The sequence below is a fragment of the Elephantulus edwardii genome, unplaced genomic scaffold (genome assembly GCF_000299155.1).
Source record: "Elephantulus edwardii isolate Elephantulus edwardi_28Jun2011 unplaced genomic scaffold, EleEdw1.0 scaffold00291, whole genome shotgun sequence".
NCBI classification, from domain to species: domain Eukaryota; kingdom Metazoa; phylum Chordata; class Mammalia; order Macroscelidea; family Macroscelididae; genus Elephantulus; species Elephantulus edwardii.
In genome coordinates, this window is record NW_006400041.1 from 604,730 (window position 1) to 610,729 (window position 6,000).

The following is a 6,000-nucleotide window of genomic DNA, read 5'->3' on the forward strand; positions in this document are numbered from 1 at the left end:
CAGTGTCTCTCTGGAGACTAAGGTGCTCCTGATACAGGTCATGGTATTTGCAATCGCTTGTTATGCATCAGAGAGTTGGACAATGACTAGGGAGGACAGAAGGAGAGTGGATGCTTTTGAGCTGTGGTGCTGGAGAAGGGTGCTGAATGTACCATGGACTGCCAGGAAAACAAACAGATTCATCTTGGAGAGGATTAAACCAAGCTGCTCCTTGGAGGCAAGGATTCTGGGGCTTCGTCTGACATACTTTGGACATGTTGCCAGGAGGGACGGGTCCTTGGAGAGGGACATCATGCTTGGGAGGGTGGAGGGACAGCGCAGGAGAGGAAGACCCTCTATGAGATGGATTGATTAGGTGACTGGGGTAATCGGGATGGGTGTGTCAGAGGTGGTGCGGTTGGCGCAGGATAGAGCAGGGTTTAGAGCTGTTGTGCATAGGGTCGCTATGAGTCGGAAACGACTCGATGGCACATAACAACAACAACATATGTTTATGTATTATTAAGTGATCTTGAGTTTCTTTTTACCCTTCAGCTGAGACACACGGACAACAAGATATCTGAGAGGTGAAGTGACCCTCTCTCAGACCACCCTGAGCTGGGATATTGAGACACATTTGTTTGCAAGTCTGGCATGCTGCAGTTGGAGGCCAGAAGTGGAGATGTGTGGGACAGAGGCCTGAACATAATGTTTGTGCTTTTAAGGAGACAAATGAAGATGTCATTCCTTCTCGGAGGGATTTATTGGCTGTTACAAATTACTCTCTACTGTAACCAGTTTCCTCAGGAGGCAATTAAATTGAGATCATATTGTTCCCAGGTTTTGCATGAGCAGGTGTTCACTTGCTGGTGTTTTGCACAATAGCCACTGGCTGTAAAAGTGTGTTTGGCTGCCAGGATGGCAGGACAGTCCTACTCCAGGCTGGGATGAGCAAAGCTTTCTTTGTAAGGTAGGGTTCCTTACCACTGAGAAGGTCCAGCCCAGGAAGGACGGTGTGGCCCAAACATCAAAGCCCAAGCCCAGAGCCAGCTTCCAGGTGCCTGTTTAGCCCCAACCTAGGGCATGATAACTAGTTGAATGAATCCTTACAGAACAGACTGAGGTGGGACCCAAAGACCTTTAAATTTCTTGAAGGCATTCTGTCACGCGGCGTTAACGGCATTTGCAACTATGATCACACAGGAGCCTGCATCCCACTTGCTTCATCTACGCTTCCTTTCTCCTAATGCAGCCTACTGTCCAGGATCTGGGTCTACTGGCCATTTGAGCCCTACTCGGCTGTGCTGTGCTCTGTCATGCTCTGTGCCCAAGAGGCACAGAGTCAAAAGTCACACAATAGGTAGAAACTAAGACTGAGATTCAAACCTCAGTCTGTCACCAGAGCTCATTTGTAAGTGGGGAGCACTTACAAATTTTAACAACTGTCATAATGGTTGTTCTGGATGATTTCTAAAGATTAACAGTGACATGTCTGCTACAAATTCTACAAATGTAAATCTCTTACAATTCAATCTGTTATCAGAGATGGGATCTCACCTACCAAGTCCACAGTACTTCCAGTGTCAACCAGACCTGGGAAGAGTTCATAGACATCTCCCAACCAGGGGGCCGAAGAGGAAGGGCTAGGGCTTCTGGGACATCAAATTGTAACCTGGTCCATTTGTTTTGTGTGAGGAGGGGGAGCAATGGGTAGCAATAACGATATGCAGGGGGCTGGGGTAGTGGTCCTTGGGTGCGATGTTTCCTGAAGGATTCATTTATCCAGTCTGGGACTTAGTCCTTCCCCTCGGGGTGGCTGTGGCCCCCACTTCTGCTAATGGTTGAGGGGACTCATTAAGGAAGCCTTTTGGGAGCTTAATGCCTGAATTTAACTTTGAGATCCACTACTTACCAGCTATGTTACAGGAACTAATAATTAATCTCCCAAGGTCTTAATTTATCCCAGTTTTAAAAGGTAGAAAAAGACATGAAACATATAGAAGTATTATTAATATTAAAAAGAATTACTTCATATATATGTGTATGTATTTATGTATATACCTATATGTTGTTATTTTTTGCCTTCAAGTTGATGGCGACTCATAGTGACCCTATGTGCAACAGCTCTGAACTCCGCTCTATTCTGAACCAAACTCATTGTCTCTGACACGTCCACTTCCATTACTCCATTCACTGAAGCAATCCATCTCATCAAGGGTCTTCCTCTCCTGTGGTGTCCTTCCACCCTTCCAAGCATGACATCCCTCTGCAAGGACCGGTCCCTCCTTGCAACATGTCCAAAGTATGTCAGACGAAGCCTCAGAATTCTTGCCTCCAAGGAGCAGCCTGATCTCACCCTCTCAGGATGAACTTGCTTGTTCTCCTAGCAGTCCATAGTATAGTCAACAATCTTCTCCAGCACCACAGCTCAAAGGCATCAATTCTCCTATCATCCCTAGTGATTTTCCAGCTCTCTGATGCAAGTAACTGCAAAGACTATGGCTTGGATCGGGTGCACCTTAGTCTCCAGACAGACACCGTTGCTCTTCAGTACTTTGGAGAGGTCCCTAACAGCAGACTTTCTCAATGCAATTCGTCTTTACATTTCCTGGATGCTGATATAAACAGCATTGATTGTGGAGTCAAGCAAACTAAAGCTGTTAAAAATCTCAGTCTCTTCGCCATCTGTCATGATGCTGCCAATCAGACCAGTGGTGAGAATCTTTGTTTACTTGATGTTGAGCTTCAATCCATATTGAAGGCTGCAGTCCTTGACTTTCTATAGCAAGTGCTTCAATCCATATTGAAGGCTGCAGTCCTTGACCTTCTACAGCAAGTGCTTCAGGTCCTTCTCAGTTGTAGCAAACACACAAACACACACACACACACACACAAACACACACAAACAAGCATGTATACACACATACACACACACGCTTATGTATTTGAGTACACACTCTATGTATGTTCTAGAAACAGGACTCAAGTCCTAGCTAGCCACTTGGTAAAATCTCAGGGTTCTTTATACATGAAGCCTCAGTTTTGTACCCTGGCCTGCACACAAGTGAGTTACTCTTCAGACACCCCAACATGACCATGTCAGCACCTCCTGAGCCTCCACTCCCCTCAGCTTCACACTCATCTCCCGCAACAGGTCACAGCTCTCTGTTTAAACTGCCCACCTTTTAGCTGCTGTTACCACTCAGCCATTCTGTATGTCTGTGACATTGTAGACATTGGCTGCTGAGGGCAGGCTTTCTGTCCCAGACATTTCAGTTACCACACAGAACTGAAGGCTGATTTCCCTCGTTTGGAGTCATTGTTCAGTAAACATGAGCTTCCTCTTGTTCTAACTGGGCTGGATAAAAGTTGAAACTACCCAACTCTGTTTTGCAGGTCAAAGAACTGTTTGGTTTGGCCATCTCGTTCCTATTGCAAGGAGGTGTTTAGCCCTAAGATTCGTTTTCCCTCTATTGAAATTGAGATGCAGTCCTTATCTCTCTGTAGACCATGTCTGGTCCTTCGTGTTAGAGCTGTGCAGCTCACAGTAGCAGGATAAACAACAACAATGGCCAGGGACCTCTTTGGGGTTGTAAGCAAGGGCTTGCAGCCGGGGCCTTGTGCCCTTGGCATGCAGAAGCTTCTCTTTGAACTTTTCTGGATTGTCCCATGTAAGTGTCACACCCCAACCTCCTAAAGTGATTGATCATTAGGATGAGAAAAGGGCCCTATTCTGGGCATATAACACCACCAGGATCCTGGGTAGTTTTGAAAAGCACCCTGGTGAATTGATCAGGGGCTACCAATGGCTTTGACGTTGGAAGGGAAATGAATTACAGCATTGTATCAGAAAAAAGAAAATGGTTAAGAATCGGATGTTCACCGGTGACCTGCACAACATTAAAAAACGTGTCAGCTATCTTTACAGACACTTTCAGCGGCCTGGAAAGCACCCCCAGAAGGGAAAAGTGAGAACCGCGGATGTGGAACGTCTGCCTCCTTGGGAAAGGGAAAGAGCACACTTCCTTAGGAGGAAAGTGCCTTGTATGTTTTCTGTAACAAAATCAGGGTGGTTTTTTTTTTTTAATCTAAAAAAAAAAAATTAGAGACCACAGACAGCAGGAATTACATTATAGAGTCTTCTTCATCAGACTGTCCAGATCTAGAATTTATTTAAAGTGCTTTGTCCTTAAACCACAGATCGGCGGTGCAAACGCTGACCTGGATCCGCCAGGGTGTCATTCTGTCGTGTGGGGTATGTGAGTTGAGCCCAATCTACAGAACCTAACAACCACCGTTAGCCCATACACTGGCGACCTGAATCCACTTGGTAGCACAACTTCTGTAAAGATTACAACCAATAAAATCCTGTAACGCAATGGGTCGCCATGAGTCACAATCAATTGAAGGACAACAATTGAAGAGAAGAACAGTTGAACCGACCCATGGCTGATCCTCCAGCTGGTTTTCGGAGACTGTAAATCCCATAGGAGAAGCTTGCCCATCTTTCTCTTGCGTATCTGCAGGTGAATTCGAACTCCGAGAGAAGTTCTTCCTTCGGATTAGCAGAACGACTCCTTAGAGACAACGCCCCTAGTGTTCCGAACAGGAGGGTACACTACAACTCCCAGAGAGCCCCGCGCCCGGGGGGCGGAGCCTGCCCGTGGACTGGGTCGACCAATCAGAGCTCAGAGAGACCGGAGGGCGGGGCCTTAGAGGCGGGGTCAGCTTGGAGGAGGCTGGAGGAGCAAAGTTGTAAGTCTGAAACGCTCTGAGGTCCTGGACTCTAGAGGCGCCCGCAGCCGGGGTTCTTGGGGCAGCCGTGCAGAACCTCTCCAGAGCCATGGGTAAGAAGCACTTCTTGCGGCTGGTGGTAGGAAGGGGCTTACGAAGGTCTGTCCGCCCGGCCTGCGGTGGATTTTTTCTGGTCTTCCGTGCTTCGGGGCGCAGTGAGAGGCCGGAGGTGGACACCCGGGGCTAGGTCACTGCGACTAGCCCGGCCAGGTGCGCCAGGCTCTTCTGCTCCGGGCGGGAAGGCTGAGACCGGGTGTGTGCGCGCTCTCTTTTTTAGGCAACGGGGGGGAAGTTTTGGCGGCGAGGGGTTTCCCGGGCGTTGATCTCGAAACTTTGGTCTCCGTCTCCTGCCTGCGAGTTAGCGAGTGCAGTGCGGTTGTGCTGTGCCACTTCCTGCTGAGGTTTCAGTGTCGAGCTGCTCTCAGCGAATTTGTTCTGACAGCAGTCAGCAGCCGTGGCTCCGCTCCCCGGGCTCGCTGCACCCCGCCGCGTCCCCACGGTTCTGAGAAGCGCGCGGCCGGGGAGGGGTGCTGGGGGCCGCGGGGCGCTTCCCACCGCCGCCGCCCGTTTCCTGAAAATGACTCTGCGCGAGTTTTGAAGAACTTGCTCAATGCACTTTGAAGAATCAACTGTTCCTCTTTCAGTCTCGGGGTGTGCTGGCCCCTGCTCCTTTCTTTTTGCTTCACGGGTCTCTCCTTGGAGTCTTCTGTCGCCTGCCCCTGCATTCTCAGCTCCCAAGAAGAAAAGGTGCGCCTCGCTTCTCCTTCCTCGCATGCTTTCCTTCTGCGCCCTCCTCTACCTCGGAGATCCAGAAGGGCAGGTCGGGCGCGCCGCGGGGGGGAAAAGGGCGCTGCGCGCTGCGCTGGGAGAGGAGTGAGCTGCGAGATGCTGCAGGGCGCCGCACCCTGGTTCCTCCCGGCGTGCCCGGGATCTCCCCTCGTCCAGGGTAAGGTTCGCGCAGTCCGACTTGGCGCTGTGCGGCTCGCCAGACTAGGGACCCCGCGGTTTTAGGGTGCAGATCCAGAGGTGCTAGCCCCGGAGCTGCTCCATGGAGCCCAGAGAGGGGATGTTGTTGTTGTTATGTGCCTGTGGAGTCGTTTGCGACTCATAGCGACCCTATACACAACAACCCTAAACCCTGCTCTATCCTGCGCCAACCGCACCGCCTCTGACACACCCATCCCGATTACCCCAGTCACCGAATCAATCCATCTCATAGAGGGTCTT